At 44.9% G+C, this 18,243-nt stretch overlaps 1 protein-coding gene across 3 annotated transcripts in view; it reads left to right on the forward strand.

Annotated features, from left to right (window-relative positions):
* The window catches only part of ptprda (protein tyrosine phosphatase receptor type Da), a 292,760-nt gene that overhangs the window by 63,312 nt on the left and 211,205 nt on the right, over positions 1-18,243 (forward strand). For all 3 annotated transcript variants that reach the window (XM_088424682.1, XM_088424666.1, XM_088424683.1), the window contains exon 4: positions 15,374-15,397. The gene's annotated coding sequence lies outside the window, so the exon portion shown is untranslated. The remainder of the gene's footprint in view (positions 1-15,373; positions 15,398-18,243) is intronic.

Genomic DNA, 18,243 nt, shown 5'->3' on the forward strand with positions numbered 1-18,243 from the left:
GCACGTTGGTGTTTGCCCCCCCCCGGCCGCCTCACTTACTCCCCCCCGCCCCCTCCTTCCGCATGAGTGATGAAGCATTGTGCCGTCCGCCGCAGGTGATATTTTTCACAATCAAACGGCATTCTGTGGCTCGACCCGCTAATAGGCCAAAATGGCCGCCGCCGACCGAAGGACGCATTGTTCTCGAATGCGGCGCCTTCCCGCGTGACTCCCCGCGGAGCCGGCTCCGTTTTGGGCGCCGAGCTTTCTTCGATTAAATTGTTGATTTTGATATCACTGTTTGAAAAGCTCGTGTCTCGAAATCGGTAAAGGCGGAAGTTCACATTTGAATGAATTTTAAAACCGCAATTTGAAGGAGGCTCTCACAGCGGCGTCCTATACCTAAAAAAAGCTCAATATTCCTTGCAACTCTTTGATTGCGACCGTTTCAATCGGCAGTGAAGCGTCATCCCAAAGTTTTGCTTAAATGTATTTGTCACATTTTTATGTAGCATAAGAACTAGCGGTATTGGTGCCGAGTATCAGCATCGGCAAGGACTCAAGATTGAATGCTCGCAGTAATATCGTCTGTTGTGGGGTGGTGGGGTATTGAATACACATGTAATACACAAACTGTCTTTATGATAACCCTTAAATTCATAGTATTCATGTAAAAAATATCCATTGTAATTATAAAATAAAAAATAAGCAAATATTTACTTGTGTATATATATATATATATATATATATATATATATAATAGTTGTTTTGTATTGAAATTCATTTGCTCTTAATTTGAAAAGAACACTATCCTGTCCCTGTCATTTCATCCACACGTATTCAATTAGGTTTGCTGATATCAACAGAAACGCTGTTAAAATCCTGTGTACCTTTTTAACACCCTTGTGCAGTATTTTAATCTTTTTTCGTATATTTCCTTCCCCCTGATTCTCACAGTATTTCATAAGGGATTGTTATCACACTCCCGGTAGCGTGATAACTAAGCGTCTGTGTCATGTTGAACTTTAGCATGTCGTCACAGTCTGGGTGAAATTTCAGCTCCCCGGCGACTTCTTTCACTGCTCGAAGGATTAGAGAGGTTTAAGTACCTTGCCACGCCGTACGTAGCTCCATTTGAGAAGCGCTTTGATTGAGACCATGAAAAGGTGAACATCTGCGTCATCCACTTGAGAAAAACACCCCCCGTATTACATTACCGCTATTTTTTTTAGCGCGGTCACTAGGCTGCGCTCACTCGTGTCATCCACTGAAAGGCGCCATCCATTATTTTTAAAACGATGAGCATTATACAGTATGCGATCCATCCTGCCATAAATGTCAGGCCGCTTCTACGAGCATCCGCCGCAGTTCCCTTCCTCCAACAGCGCCAATGAAAGAATAGGCATCAGGCATCATTCCTTTTGTGTCGTAAACGTTCCGACTTTGCATTCCGCCGGAAAGTCTCCGCCTTGACAAAACCACCGCCGTCCTTGCCGATGAATTTTCATGACGGTTTCATCATTTCGCGGCGCGCCGCCACGATCCTCTTGACCTTTGTCCACCAGATCTCATCGGCTGTGATTAGAGATCTATTTTTTATAAACGATATTTTTTTTCTCCGTTACTCGTGGTCTTCCAACTCCGCAAAGCCGCCGCCCCCGCCCTCCGTCCTAAGAGAGCGCTCAGTTTGCCAGCCGCCCCGCTCGGCGTCTTTGGGTCTCGACCGTTCTCAAGCTTAATAGTAATAACGCCTTTCTTCAAACCCCTCTCTGTCGACGCTTTGCGCAATTCATCGAATTGCAATCGCGATATCGCCGCCCACCGTCAATTGGCTATAATGTGGATACTTGATATTAACGCTATAGACAGACTCGATTATCTGGGGACAGCTATAAAACGTGGAGATTGTATAACCGGTGGCGCGGCTAATGAGGTGCAAGAGTTAAACCGGCCCGCTGATTGTTTGCTACTATTTGCTAATTAGGAAGCATGCGGGAGATCGTTAGCAGGAGGAAATGTCCACCGGCTTCTATAAGCTTATGCAACCAATCAATGGCTTTAATTAAGACTCTTAGGTTACCTCGGCTCCCCGCAGGTGGCCCACTTGTTTACGAGCGCTCAAGTCAACATGCCATTCGATTCCGTTTCACGCAGTTTCCAACACCTACGGTTTGTCCATTAGTATAATCATTATCTTTATTTTTTTTCATCATCATCTTGGTTTCTTTTTTTTTTCAAAGATATGTTTACCGTATATTTTGAATTACAGGACGTACCGGATTTATAAACCACGCCACAAAAAACAATGACATCAGATATGCACACAGAAAAATGGCATATGCGAGTATTTTAATTTTTTATACTCTTTTTATTTTTCACACGGTCTTGTTACAGGCAGCACCAACATAGTTTCAACAAAACACCGACACTTGGATTGTTAGAATACTGCACCAACGCAACAGAAACATGCCTGGTGCATTTACTAGTACTGCCACCTGGTGGTGAATAAAATAGCGGTTCAAACTCAAAATCAATACTTCGATTGCTTCTTCTTTCTCCCTAATTCTCATTGGACTATTAACCGCAGGGTTCAAATCATTAAAAAAAAGTAGTGGCTTATAGTCCGAAATTTACGGCATGTTACATAGAACTCGTATGTATGAGCGCCGTTTAATAATTGAATAAAGAATTTCCTCAGAATAAACTCGCCCCAGTGAATTTATACGATCATCTCGCAACTGCGGATGTTTCGTTTAAAGATGTTTAAGATAAAAAGCTTTACAAGTTTTTATTTCATTGCATGCGGTTGCTGCGACTGTGCTGTTTACAAAGAAAAATGATGCTGTTTTTAAGCATCTACACCTCGGTGCAAACTCATGAAAGTTCATAAACGGCCCGGCATAAACATTTATACTTTTGAAGGTTATTGTGCAGTTTCTTAAAAAGGGCTCAGTTCTGCCCGTATAAATTTTTAACGAAGCATTCCTGGTTGGAAGGTTCATCTAAATGGATTACATTTTTGAAAGCACATGTGTCTTCATACAAGCCACGTAAAAAGACTTTTCGACTCATATCCCGAAGCTAACGGGAAGTCTGACATTTGGATTTGACTCCGGGACTGGGAGCGCTATCGGGGCTCGGCGATAGCGGCCGGTCGTCTCCCACCCAACAGAGAGGCTCTGGGTTGGTGAGCAGGTGGAAGTGTCCTTGAGCAAGACTCCGACCCCCAAGTTGGTCCTGACGCCGCGTCATCCGTATGGAAATGAGCAGTCGGCGTAAAGTGCTCTAAGCACCGAAGGGAGGAAAAGGGCTACAAGTGACAAAACGTTTACGTTCAACTCTGTGTTAGGGCGAAACATTTTCACCCCTTGTGTAGTATTTTGACCATTTTTGGTCATTTTCCTCCACATATTTCTTGCTGTATTTCAGCCAAGGGAGTACGGTGGAGTGATAACGATCTTGTCGTGTCACCTTGAACTTTGACGTGTTGTCACCATCCGGGTGGAATTTCAGCTCCGTCCTTCAGTGCTTACACTTTGAAACATGTGAAAGGCTTTGACGGACTGAACGAAATACTGCACAAAGGACCATTTGGAGACTCACTGTTCCACGTGCCAGTTCCACAGACGTGGCCAGGATTGTGAGGGCCGCTTTATAGGCTGCTTCCAGCTCTACTTTTATTTTGCCAGTTATCAATAACATCAATATTACGGTTGACCAGATGTGCTTTAAGTGCACTGCACTTTACTGTGATAGCTGCTGAGTGAAATTAATTTCCTATTCATGGAAGATGTTTACATAGAATAGAAGAGAAAGTTACCCGAAGCCGCAACTTTTTTCTCATGATTTGAGCCCTGCGGTCTATAGAATGTGGCTTGGTTTCCAAATTGTAAATGTCTGGAACGCCTATGAAATAGAACTGAAAAGATGCCAATCAATAGACACGTATTCAAAATATTGTATCAAGCATATAAAAATGAGATCTAAGTTCAACTGTTGTGGTCCTCTTTATCAAAGAGTGAAAAGACTTAAAAATATTAAAATTCAAAAAAATCTTAACATTTCCAAGAGGTTTTACCTGACGTGGTTTGGTTTTGTCTTTCGCCTTTGGAACGATTACAGTTGATTTTACACCATAGACAAAATGAAGGTTGTTTAAGTATAAGTTGCATGAGATCTTGTATAAAAGTTGACCGATGATATAGACTGCAGGTGTCAAACGCGAGGACGGAGGGCCAGATCTGGCCCGCCACTTGGGATTATGTGGCCCGTCAAATGCAAATTATGACTTCAAGTTCCTGGCTAAAATACCACATTTGCAAGTTGTCTTCTTCAGACACAACTAGAATTTTACGAGGCACCGATGACCCTTTTGAGCAGTTTTTCAAAACCGGGCAATTGCGCGACTTCAAATTTGTTGTGCTTCACGGTCAGAGCGGCCCTCCGACAGAAACCGAAACTACGATGCGGCCCACGGTAAACTGACTTTGACAGCCCCGATTTAGATGGATGGATCGTTCTTGCGGCTTATAGTGCGAAATTTACGGTAAATTGTACAAACACCGAAAAGGCGAAAATTGGTGTGGATTGACCCGAGCTCGGTCTGGTCTTGGCGGCCCCCGCCCATCGAAATCCTTTACGGCATCCGTGGAAAGCGCGCGCGCCGACGTGTGCGGAGGTGTCGAGAAAAGTCAACGTGAGGATCCGCACACGCTACGTGCGTGCGTGCGTGCGTTTCCTCGGGGAGATTAGCACTAATGCATAATACATGGCGCCATATTTCCAACTCTTAACGTGCTGAGTTGATGAAGAGGAGATCAGGTGGCGGGGAAAGTGATTACAGGGCATAAACATTGCAGCTGATATTGCTTTATTGTCACCGGCGGAAAAAAAATGGCAGCGAGATGACAGTCGCCGCAGACGAGTGCCAGCGTCAATGTTAATCAAGTGCTCCGATTGTCGGCGGAGGCAGTCGCAAATCAAAGAAAGTGTCGAGTCGGGAGGCCAAACGCTTCCAAACGCGCCACCATTAATTCGCCTCGTATTCGGCCGCGCTCCTGGAAGTGATTAAATTGTGCGAAAACATCAAGACGTGTTTATTTTTTTAATCGCGGGCCTCGTTTAAAATGAGATTGACTTATGGCGCAAGAATGCGGAATGCGTGCTTATCCGGCGTAGGATCAAAGTTCCGATTGCAAAATGAAAATGGTTGGAGATCAGTCGGCGTTTATCCGTCGATGAAACGAAACTGCCGATGTATGAGCTCTGGAATTTATATTTCCAACCAAGATGGCCGACTTCCTCTTCGTTTGCGTAGACACGTTTGTGATAGACATCTTCTTCCAACTTCATTCGATCAATGAATCGGTATAAAGAGTGGCGTGGCTTCGGTTTCGGCGTCCATCCTTGTTTAGACCATTTTTGGGTTATCTTTTCCTCCACATCAATCTCGCAGGATTTTAGCCACGAGGCGGCACAACTTCTGGTCGCGCGATAACAAATTAGTAATCAGGCCATGATGAACATGTTGTCATCTTGGTGAAATTTCAGCTCCCTATTCTTTTGTTTTCAATGATTTCCAATTGATGTGAAACGACATTGATGTAAAGATGAAAGGTGTGGACTAAATACCGCACAAGGTTGAAGTTTCCTTGAGCAAGATACCAAAGCCCAACTTTCTGCTGATGCCAAATCATCAGTCTTGCCTTATAGTTGGAATAGTGATCCATCAGTTAACTACCATTGTTTTTTGTTTTTTCAACTCTCCAGTTGCCTCTGGTGAGGGAGTTTTGAGATGTTGTTTTTGCCATCGCTAAAGTACATACATTTTCATCAAGATTCTCTGATTTTCTTGTGCTGCTTTTACCCGAAGAGCCCATGTTTTGAATTTCCTGGAACTTCTGGAAAATCCATCCCCGGAAGCCGGTTTTGCCTTGTAACCCGGACCGTGGAAGGCATGTCCATTATACGTCAAATTCCATCAATTCCAAAGAGTCCACGCTTGAAAGTAGCGATGTACTTTACAAGATCAGTCTCGGTGTCGAGACCGGTCTCAAGATCACGTTTTAAAGGCTTCTGTTTTGTCTCAGGACCAAATTCAGTTTGACTATTCCTTGGTTTCAGACTGGGCGGACTCCAAAAACCTTGGTCTTGTCTCTGTCCCGATCTCCAAAAGTCTCGGTTTTGTTTCAGACTCCATCTTCAAATATTTTTGCTCTTGTCTCAGTCTGGTCTTCCAAAACTCTTGCTCTTGTCTTGGATTTGACCTCTAAAACCCTGGATCCCGTCTCGGCGCCAATCCCCGAAAAACCTTGGGTCGTATCGGTGACTCGGCCTTGTATCCGTCCCGACGGCCAAAATCCTTGTTCTCGTCTCGGTCTCAACCTCCAAAAGTCTTAGTTTCATCTCGGTCTTGATACTGTCTAGATTCGATCGCGTCTCAGTCTCGGTGTGGTTTTCGCTCCCAAACCGAAAGGACCCGACTTGAAGATCGGCAAAAACGGTCTAGCCGCAAAACACGAGTCAGCCTGACGAGATCGGACGTTGTTATTTACCGGAATGGTTAACGTGTCCATTTTTTCAGCGTTGCTATCCTGCGCTCTCCAGTCCTTATCGCGTGTTTGTAATTCCGCCGGTAATCACATTCACACTTGACACCAAATAATGTTTTGAGCGTCTTAATTAGACCTCGAAGGGCTTGTCCTTTTTTGAGCTTTAGTTTTGCTGACGTAATGCTTTCTGTTTGTTTCCCAAATTTGAACCGGAGCGCACTCCCAGCTTGTACATGATCCCGGAATCTCATTTTGAATCTTCGCATCAGACATAAATAAATTCTCATTTTGAATCTTCGCTTGAGACATAAATAAAGTTCAAAGCTGGCGTGTCGGCGGCTCCTCTGCGTCCGGAGGCTCGCCCGCACCATTTTGCCCGTGTCGGAATTTTCATCTGGCCGCGTTCCCCCGGCTGCCGGCCTTGCCGCGTGCACAGATGGCGGCGGGGGTCGACGCGTTGTAATTCATTTTCAAAGTGGCACCGGCAATATCAAAAGGTGTCCCCCGTTCCAAACTTGCGGGTCCACCACTCAAAAGTTAGAAAACAGGGCGCGCTTTTTTTTAAATGTATTTTTTTTCATTTCATAATTTCTTGAGTAAGACTCAAACTATTGATGTAATTACTTGGTAAATGTTAATAAAACACACGTTTGATGCACTTTAAAACAGTTGGGTCCGAAATAAGCCAGCGTTGGTCCAAATAGGAGGGATCCGCACCTGGTGTCTATTTGACAAAACTTTCTGGACGGCTTTGCACCGAACGATCTGAAATTTTGCTCAAACCGACTCAAAACGTTGCGATAATCGTCACATCGAATTGTTCCAAAAAACGTATCGATCCATTTTAGAGGCGAATTGCGCCTTACAGTCCAAAAGTGTACACTTATACATTTCAGTCAAAATGAGCTATTCATGGGCCAAAAATGGACCGGCTGCCTTTTTTGTCAATTTGAACACATTTTCAGAGTTCTGTACGGCTCCTAAAATATTGTGTGGGATGAATGAACTATAAAATAATCTAAGAGGTTTGGTTAATTAGTGGGTAGAAACGTTGGGTCAAACGAGTAGCCTGTAAAACAATCTTAAACTATTTGGTGGTTTTGTTCCAAATAACCTTCCAAAAAGTTTTTTTTTTTCTTTTTCTAGTATTCATTTCACCCAACCGTTCTCGTTATTTATTTCACGCCAAATGTTGTTTCAAATAAATAACCCTTAAAACAGCCTTAAAAAGGTTGATTTGTGAGGTAGAAAGTAACCCCCAAAATTGGTTGTTTTGCGGGTTATTCATTTGACCCGTCTTTTTGTCTTAAACTAAAAAAAAATCAAAATAAGCACCATTTGCCCAGATATCAACTTTGCACATCTTGATATTTTTCAATTTTCGCCACGAGGGTGACGACCCCGTGTAAAAACTTGAATTTCCCGACCACGAGAAAATGTCGTGTTGGTGTTTCCATACTTTCGATTGAAACTGCAGACATGACAGCGGAGCTCACATGCCGCATCACAGCGGTTGGCGTTGTCATTTACCTCCGTGGGAATGACGGCCGTTCTCCGGAAGCCGAACGTTCCTCATCAACAATCGGCTCGCGCCGACCCATCTGTCCCGCCGTAATGGCTGCACCTGGCCGAGTTTGCGCCGGTCGGAACGTTCCGGAGCGAGCTCGGCGCGCCGAGGGGGGATTAAAAAGCAATATCGAGCCCGCGTGTGTCTTGCAGCCGCGCTGTTTACTCATCATGCCCAATTATCTATTTGCGTATTTAAACAGCTCCTTAGAATTTATGATAAGAATCCTGTGGTTTTCTCAGGCTAATATTTAAGAAGTTAATTTGCAGACAGAGAGTGTAGAGCGTGTCAAATGTCATTATTACTTGAAGACTTGGAGCGACATCTCTTATCATGTTTTTTTTTTTTTTTCGCGGCTCCCGTGGGTTCTCTCGTGCCTGCTGGCTATTCACAAATACGCATCGGCCGTCCAATTTTCACATCTTATTTAACTTCACTCAAGGCCAAGCGAGACTTGACGAAGCGGAACGCGGGGTGGCGATCGTGATATTTCTTGCCTGTGATCACTATCAAGGTCTGAAGGAATGAGTACCAGAAGATCATCTTTTTGTTCAAACGGACTCGTGAAGAAATGTAGGAAACGGATGGATCAAACTGGGTTTTCACAACTGGAGGATAGATGGTCCGTCATCATTTTTTGACACGGCGCGTCGGTCTCAACTCGGTCATTAAGGACGGCGGAGTAGGATAAAACCGAGAGCCGATTGTTACGCTGAACCGAAGTCATCTGCTCGTCCGTGAGACGTTACCGCGGTGGAGTGGTTGGCCTTTCCCGATGATCTTAGGATCTACGGTCTGTTGTCTTGGGGCTAATCCCCCTGGCATGGTCACCCGTTGCAAACAGGCCCTAGGTGAGGAACCGGACTAACCACTACTCCTGGTGACGAATGTAATAAGATAAAAACTTAGCTTTCCCTCGCTGGGTTGCAGGTCAACCAGGCCAGGCCTCCAGGTGGGCGCTTCCTTCGCCAGCTCCCGCTGGCCAGGCCGACTACGGCCCGTGAACGTAACATGAGTCTCCCTTTTCTTGGCGGTTGGATCCTCGGCTACGGAAGCCAGCTTCCTGTCGCGGTGTTCCGGGCATGTCCTGCCTGGAGGGGACCCCAGGGACAACCCGGGATACTATGGAGAGTGTATGTCTCCCATCTGGCCCGGGAACGACTCGGTATCCTCCGGGAAAAGTTGGAAAAAGTTACTGGAGAGAAAGATGTCCGGGCTTTCCTGCTGAAGCTGTCGGCCCTGCGGCCCAACCCTGGACAAGGGGTAGAAGATGGATGGATGGATGGATGGGTGGATGGATGGACGGATGAACGGATGGATGGATCTTCAATCAAACAAATTGGTATTATCTGCAATGAGCACATTTACAATTAAGTTGACAACTGCAGTTGCAGCACCTACCGCAACAATATCAAGCTAATCCGCAAGTGGGGCCATAATGAATGTGATGACACCTGCTAAGGTGTCACAACAACTGGATACACAACAACTATAACGTATTTTTCGACTGTAAGGCCCATATAATATTTCCTTATTTGGAGGTTTGCCTTATAATCAGTCATTCAGTTCTAAAGGGCCCTGGAGGACCGGAGTTTGACGCCTGTGCCCTGTACCTGCGTACTCGTGCGGCTTGCAACCCCATGCACCCAAAATGTGGAAAATTCCCTTGAGATTGCGCTTGACGGTTCGAAAAACACCGACGTTTACAACTACACCCTCTGTAACACTAGCTGTAGCCACAACAACAGATCCAACCATCACTGAGCCAGAAACACCAGTGAGGACACATACTTTCACACTTTGCACTCTTGTCTCCAACCAAGGAGCAGAAGTGTGGAGAATCTTTGAGATGATGCTTAATGATGGCTATTTTGTTAGTTTGAGAGAGCAGGATGGCGTGATGGTAAATGAGAGGCAGATGCAGCGGCAAACGAGAACATCTGCTCAAGAAGAAACAGCTCTTCAACTTTCCGCGCTTGGGCACACTTTGAAGCTTGTCTGATCAGCTGCCCCCCCCCCCCCCCCCCCCCCCCCTTGCTGTGCTCCAAAGTCACTCAGATAGAAAGATCTAAAAACAAGCTTCTCACAAAAGTTTTCACAAATTAACCTTAAAATGTATCTTCAACTGTTTCCGTCCTTACTGACCCAATAACAATGATGCAACCTTAGCCATTTGCTGTTTCAAATTGAAGACATTTTTGTGAGTAGTGAATATGGCGGGCGAACAATTTTAGCTTTTTTTCAATTCGATTTGCGACTCAATCAAGCCTTGGTACAAAAATAAAAACAATAGGATAATACATTGAATATTGTGGTAATGTTGAAAGGAGTCTGTGGCGAAAAATAGCGTGCAAAACAATCCTGGTATTGAATGGACTTTTCTCAGGGCTGACATCATTCGGTCGCACTCAGCATTCAGGATCTCTACACGCTGTTCGTGTTTGTACTAAATCGTTAATGTGCTCCATCTTATTTTATGTCTTGAAATGGTGTAATTGTGATACAAATCCCACTTGTAGAAATGCATACCTCGTGAGTCTACCCTCACACATTTGTAGCCGGGCTTATGTGAAGTTTAGCGTTTTTTCGCTCAAGCGCTCATTCGGGGTGGTTCCCCACTCCGCCTTTCATCTTAGCAATGTTAGCAAGCCCTCCTTCCTCATTGATACACTTATTAACATTAGGGTATTTGATTTGCCTGCGCCGACTGTCTCAAATTATTTGCTGCCGCGGCGCTAGACCGATGAGCAAATAGTATTTCCCAGCAGACTCAAGGACGGGAGCGTGGCTGAAAACGTGACACTATTTATTTCAATATAACCTGTTTTGAACCAGCTGGTGCGAAGCTTGATATTAGTGGCTTCGCACCGGTGTTTGCTGTGTAAATTTTGGACTGTGCGCCTCATGCAAACACATGGACTCGCTAAAGTGAAAATGACTGGCCTGATGAAGGTCCCAAATGGTTTTTGAACGGCAGTTCATTTGTCTTCTGGAGTTCAACGGTCTTAGACTAAATCCGGGATCCGCGCGGAATAGTCGCCACGTTTCGGGCTGCACATGATTGGTGGATTACTCGGCGGAGAAAACGCCCGCGTTCTCGCTAAGCCTGCTTGTTTAATCGGGAACTGGACAATAGGAGGGGGGTCATTTGGTGAAAAAAGACATTTTACAGGGGCGAAAGAGGAAAAACAAAGAAAAGATGTCAATCGGTGTAGCGTTTTCCGTTTATTTTTCACGCTATTTTCTATCAAAATCACCGTTGAAGCGTAAATACACTTTATAAGCTAATAATACGCTGTTTGTTTTGTGTTTTCCTCAAGAAAGACGAAACAAAATGTGTATCTCGGGTTTTCGGGACTATATTTCTCTTTTTGCAACAAACAAAAAATGCACACAAAAGGAAAATCAAAAACGTCGCTTTCTGCCGGCCCGCACCCGAGGGACACTCCACATTCGTTGGCGGAGGACAAGGACGAAGAGGAGGAGGAGTAATGGGCGGCCACATCATAACGTAACACGCCATCAAGGAGCCACGGCGGCCAACCTCAAAACAAACACGCCAAATAATACATAGACATCAATGCCTACTAAAAAATAAATATTAAAATCAAACCCTTATCAGGCTTTTATGTTGAAGGTTTGCCTTGGCCGCGTCGCCATTGCTCACGTTTCCCTAAGATGCTGAGGTGAGGACCACATACGCCCCATTCAAATGCGGTCCACTATTTCATACTCTTTAGAATAAGGTTCATTTAACATTTATGATTGTAATAATTAAAAATTCATTTCTAGTAATGTCATACTGTTTGATTCAAAACCGCCGTTTCAAATCCCCCTAACTTGCAACGAAAAAAGAAAAAAATTGCTCCTCAATTTAAGTGAATGATTCCCAAAACCGCTCTCCAAAAAGTTGAGGTTTTTGATCTTTGCAGCATGATGGTACCGCCCTTACCAGCCCCCAAAAGATAGACGGTTGAGCCCCAGTATACGGCTGTGTAATTTGAAGTCGGGAAAGTTTGGAAGCGGATCTGGCGCAAACGCATCCCGCGTGATCCCGGGCCATCTGCGGCCTCTGTCAGAGCCCGGCTAATTCCTAGCAGCTCAGATGGAAGGACGCGAGCTGCGGGCGGCCCGCTCCCCCTATCGCTCAATCATCTCCTTCCGTCCTCGCCGACGTCTGCTTCGCGCTTTCCTTCGGCCGACGCTCTCCTTTTTCAGCTCCCCGGACATTTTTCTGGCTTGATGTGGCGCCGTAATAACAGCTGTCCTCATTCCACGCCGGCGAGCAGGTGAAATTGTTACTTGAGGAATTGAGGCCTTTCTTGTCATGAACCAAATTGACCAACGCCTCTCCGTCTTCCCGTCTTGCTCGGGCACGCCGGGCTGGGAAAATAAGGAGCCAATTCTGCGTTTCCTCTTGGAAATGGACAAATGTGCAGACGCAGATGGTCTGCCAGAAATAAAGCAGTAGGAGTTAGCGCCGCTTATGGAGCCAGCGTTATAGGAGTTGCTGCCGCATGTCCTGCGAGCTTTTCCCGTCAGGCGGCGGCGGCGCCGAAAGCGCCAGATATTAGCCCGCGACGCTGATTTTTCCGCTGGAAGGATAGAATTTTTCATTCTATCAGGAAAAATTCATCAATGATAAAGACTGTGGGACCCGTCACCATTTTGAAAATGTGCACGTCGTATTTTGTGTGGTTAGCACGTCCGCCTCACAGTTCAGAGACCCAAGTTCAAATCCAGCCGGCTCCGGCCTTTCTTTCTGTGTGGAGTTTGCGTGTTCTCCCCGAGCCTTCGTGGGTTCTCTCCGGGCACTAAAACAAAACAATGTGCAATCGGTTTCCCCTCAGCGAGTACATTCATTATTATTACTTATGATGAATAATCAGGATTACCAATCAATTTCAATATTGACCAAAATAATTGGGATTATTATTTGGACATAATCATAATAATAACGTGGTTCTTGGCATTTTCGGGACCGCGCTTTTAAGCCAAACACCTAAAAAAGAAAGAAAACATATGACTAAGTACCAGGGATAGAATGTCTGGACTCTTATAAAAAAAAAAGAACATAAATAAATGTATTTGAGATGAAATGAGTTCATATTTGAAGTATGAGCTCTCTTCCATGCGATACAGCAATACATGAAACCATCTGGGTTTCCTTTTCGCCACTCTCTCACTTTTCATTCGCCGCCGAAATATCGTGACGGTCAAGCGCTTTGGGTCAATACGCAACGCTCTGCGTTTTGATATTCGGTGGGATGTACTGGCTGGCCGCTCAAAAATAAAGCGCGCTGCGCGCTGTACACGCTGATGCTTTTCCTTTCCTAATTCCCCGTGGCGCCGACCGCTTTCAAGCTCCCCGGCTCCCTCTTGTCAATATCGGAAAGACGAGGCGAGGACCGGACTCCGCGGCCTCCCTTTGCCTCCTCAAAAGTTTTCATGTCGGGTTCCACGCGGCATCACTAAGACCCTTGGAAGGAGCTTATCTGCTTAGAACAGGAGGGCGATGGAGGGTAAAAAAAAAAATTCCAAAAAGGGAATTTTTTTGCCTGGTTCTTTGGAATCCACCGGAGCTTTGCATTCCCCCGCGAGAGTCTGCTTTTGCCGTGGTCTCAGTGCTTTAATCCACTTAGGCTTTTTAAGTCTTGATTGGCCACCTTTCCAAATGTACCCCGATCAATAAGCCCGCGGACCGGAGAACTTCTCTTTCAGTGGCTTCTTCTCGGCCAATAAAGCAGTGCAAAATTAAGGGTGCGTCCTCCGCGCATGCGTGTCATATAATATAATAATATATAATATATTTATTCATTGTTTTTGACATAGTGGACATAGTGGTACTACTGAAGCGAACCGACCTTAATCTTTTTATTTTAGCTGGCATACAAACTCGGGAGTGTGCTTCCATCTGGAAAGCACACGTCTCTTCTTCTCATTTTTGCCAAATCTTGCTCGCTACTGCCGCCCGCTGGCTGTTAACTGCAACTTTTCTTCAGAAAGAGGAATTTGGCTATTTGAATCGAAATAATTTGTCTCCCAAATGTCTCGTTGCGAGGGGATAAGCGAGGAGGGACAAACAAGGGAAATCTACTCTTATCGTTTTGCCGCCATCCGTCACATTTTTAGACCTCTTTCTTGGAGCATCGTAACCAATCGGGCGGCTGGCGGTCTCGCAGAAAGCCCGGGTGCTAGCGGTACCTCTTGAAGTCGGACGTAAGTCCCCGCTGCCGACTTCCCTGGGGTCCAATTTTACCCAGCGCTGAGTTTGAAGGCGGTGGGCTGAGCTGTGTGTTTAGATACGTTACAGTAGCAGCGAGTGTGTGTCCAAACTGAATTGCAATGAGGAAGGACAGGACCCCCCCCCCCCCCTCCCCCCCTCCCTTTTACGCTGCTGAAAATAGATTTGTTTGCACGCGCTGAACTGATATTGTAATCACACTCTCCCCCGCCTTCGGGTCCGCAGGGATTCGGTGCATGCGCGCTAAATATGCAAATGCCATAATGTTACCTACGTACCAGAGACAGGAAGCCGCGTTCACTCTTTTCCTTGCGCAGTCCTCGAAATTATTTGTGGAGCGGCTAGCGGGTTATGCAACGAATAACACGATGATGTCATTGTGATGTCACCATGATGCCTGGCCAATGTACTTTTTTTTTGGCTACTTGGATGCGAATAATTTTGATAGCTGGAATATTATAAATGAAACCATTTTATTTGAAATTAATCCAGTTGCCAATTATTGAAATAATTGTTATTTGTAGCCCTTATACATGGGTTATACATATACACACACACACACACACATATATATATATATATATATATATATATATATATATATATATATATATAAAATCTGCGTATAATTGCAAAAAATGATGATGCGGTGAACTGCGAGACAATTTCATTTGTGTGTCTTTGTGTGTGCGTGTGTTTGTGTGTGTGTGTGTGTGCGCGCGCGCCACAGAGTGCGTGTTTGTATGCGTGCGCATTCACTGTAGAAAGAAAAAGGTCTTTTTTGGTGAAATAAACGAGCTTCCCTCTCAAATAAGTCGACAAATATTAATGCAAGTTGTGCAAACTTTGCATCTCGGGGGACGCCACGGAAGACGTTTCATGTCCTCTCTATTAATAAATGATCCAGCACCCGTGTTGAAAGGGGGCTATTCTTAACCAGCAGCGTTCGCAATAGTGGGACACCATCATTTTTCACGTGGAACTTTTCTGCACATGCAACTTGCTGACATTTCTTTTCTCTCTCTCTTGCAGATGTGACCGACTATCCGGCACTAGGTAAGAGGCATTTCATTTTTCACGGTACTCGGGAGTGCGTAGCTATGTGTCACGCGTCGCATCAATACGGGGGAAGGCTGGGATGCGTCGGCTCCGGCTGCTCCCAGAGCAGTAAACGTGACGCTCGTATTCAAATGAGCGACGTGTAGCGTTCGGGGAGCAAATTGACCCATTTTTCAAAAGAAACAAAGCAAATAAGGATCGCTTTTGTGCTAATGGCACGTTATCATTTGATGAGCTGAATTTTCTCATGCAATTTCATCTATTGTCTATTAAATACAATAGCTTGTGATTTTTCAGGCCGATACCAGTGCAAGTATTAGCTATTTCAACGCTTACCGATACAGAATATTTCTAATACTTCGGTGAACGTGAAAATTGCGTTGACACAATGACCTTTGGTTACGACTATATGATGGTTCACCACTGTGTCAAACAGCTGAAGTATAGCGCCAACTACTGCCAAGGAGGTCTTGGACAATTTTTCTTCTTTTCTGTTTATGCCAAATACGAATACACATTTTGAAAGGAGGTGTTCGTTTTGGGATTTCTCCAAAAACGACCTTCTGAAGGTGTTGACTTGGTATTTGCCAGCAGCCACAAGGTTCAAATAATAATCCAAGTTTATGAAAATTAGGGACGAGTAGACTCTTTGTTAAAAGACCAGTGTGCCCAAACTTTGAAGACTTTGCATTGCATTGCTCTTTATATATTTATTTGTTTGTTTATGTATGTGGGTGTCTGATTGGGGGTCCAACTAGTAAGTTTCATTGACCCATCAAAATTCTTGTTAAAATCAGAAAAATAAGTATTTGATCAAAATAATAACCAGCCATCCCAATTTTCATGTGCAGTCTTTCTATTCATTTCTTGAAGCTAGAAAGGCCAAAGAGGTGCCTTTTGGCACTCCTACTGTACCTACAACATAAAGACGTGAATGGCTAACTTTGTTATGTAAATTGAACAGAAGAGAACTTGATGTTGCTGTCGCATCACGTGCAAATAACACACATGCAAATAAGGTCATTATGTGGAGAAATTGTCTTTGGTATTTGAGATGTGTGTTTTTGAGTGGGGGTGGAAGAGCTTGCACAGGCCCATCTTTGGCCATTCAAGATAACAATTGTTTATTTTTTGTGCACAAAAACACACAAAAGAAAATGATGTTTGATGTTTAGTCATTTATTTTTCCCTTCATGAATTGGGTTGACACATCAAGTCTTAAAAAAAGCAAAAATGAAAAAAACTGACAAACACTTTTGGAGTGGAACGTCATCGTTGCAGCAAGATAAGCGATGGAGGGCAAGCGCGGCCAGGACGGGGACCTCTCGGGGTCGCCCCGAGGCTCGGAGCATCTGCCGGAGAGGGGGCGGGGGTGGCCAATCAATCATCCGGTCCCCCGGTGTGGAAAAAGTGCGGCCAACAAATGAGCGAAACGGCGTACCTTGACGACGCCCGTTTGGCCCGGCTCTTAAATAAGGGAACTTTTCTTTTTTTCCGGGAGGTCCGAGAGGGTTGTGTAATTGAAAAAAGCGCGTGCGGCCGTCGGAGATCAACTTGACTGACTTGACTGCTCGGCAAAAGAGAAAACCCCTGGCTGGCTGAGAATAATAAGTGCCCATGGGAGGCCGCCAGATGGACGTTTACTGTGAGCCTAGCGGGAGAGCGAGCGATCTGTCAAACATCACACTGGGCGCACGCGCTTGTGTGTGTGCGCGCGCGCGTGTCTGCGGAGCGCCGCGGGTTCACGTCCGCCGTGTCCATTAAGAGACCTGAAGCATATGACAATCAGCTGATGTATACTTGCAAGGTCAACAATCCTTGGTGTCTTCAAAAAGGCATTAACAAGATCGACCTCTGCCAAGGCCAAACATGTTGTCTTGACAGAAAAAAAAAAAAAAAGTGCAATTGGCTCGATGAACATTACATTTATCCGGCTTAGCACCTCCTTATTGGTCTTAATGACAGCGTTCTGAGAATTTTCACAGTGAATGTAATTACACTCCCAACCTTAGGTGATGCTAGTGCACCCTAGATGGTTTTGTCTTTTGCTTTTTTTTCTTCCGCAGAGCTGGCATGGCCCCAATGAAAGCAGATTGTAACAACTCTTTGGGCATCACATTTCAGATTCCACATTACTCTCGAGGAATTAGGATAAATGATCGCTGGTATTGTCAAAATTATACAAAGTAGGGCCGATTAAATTGGGAGATTATGGCCCAAATCGGCCGAATGGACAGTATTTGCCAAATATTTTAACATTTTACCTTGTGTACTCTACAGCATTTGGATACAAGCAACATTGTTCCCAATTTTTATTATGCATAAATCTTTAATGTAACCTTGTATCTTATATTTAGACAGTGAATAAAGTTTGACTCCAGTCCTCTAGGTGGCAGTAATATAGACTTCATGGCAGTGAGCTTTTTTTTGCCCCCCCCCCCTCCCCGGCAAACTTGCTTCATCAGTGTTCCAAAATTAAATATTGGGAGTTGTGGCGGAATGTGAAATTCGATTGCAGGTGGTGGCGGTACTCACACTAACATGTGTGAACGTTGGGATGGACTATCTCGTTCATTCAACACTCAATAAGTCACGGATCTTTCCGAGCAGGATATTGGTGCTCTTATTAAACTTTTTCTGTCAGCTGGGTAGTCAGACGGGAGCAGAGACAGCACGAGGGAGCGGTCGCCGGTTTACGCCGCTAAGCAAATAGCATTATAGCGCTTGAAGTCTAAAAGTAGACGCTGCGCTTTGTAATGCTCAGGGGTGGAAACATGGGAGATGATTTATTCAGCTTTTTTTTTTCATCCGCGAGTCTTTCAAGTCTCCATCTGGGCCCCGGA

This window comes from Hippichthys cyanospilos, chromosome 1 (assembly GCF_059441005.1).
Source record: "Hippichthys cyanospilos isolate Australia breed blue-spotted pipefish chromosome 1, RoL_Hcya_1.0, whole genome shotgun sequence".
In the NCBI taxonomy this organism is placed as follows: Eukaryota; Metazoa; Chordata; class Actinopteri; order Syngnathiformes; family Syngnathidae; genus Hippichthys; species Hippichthys cyanospilos.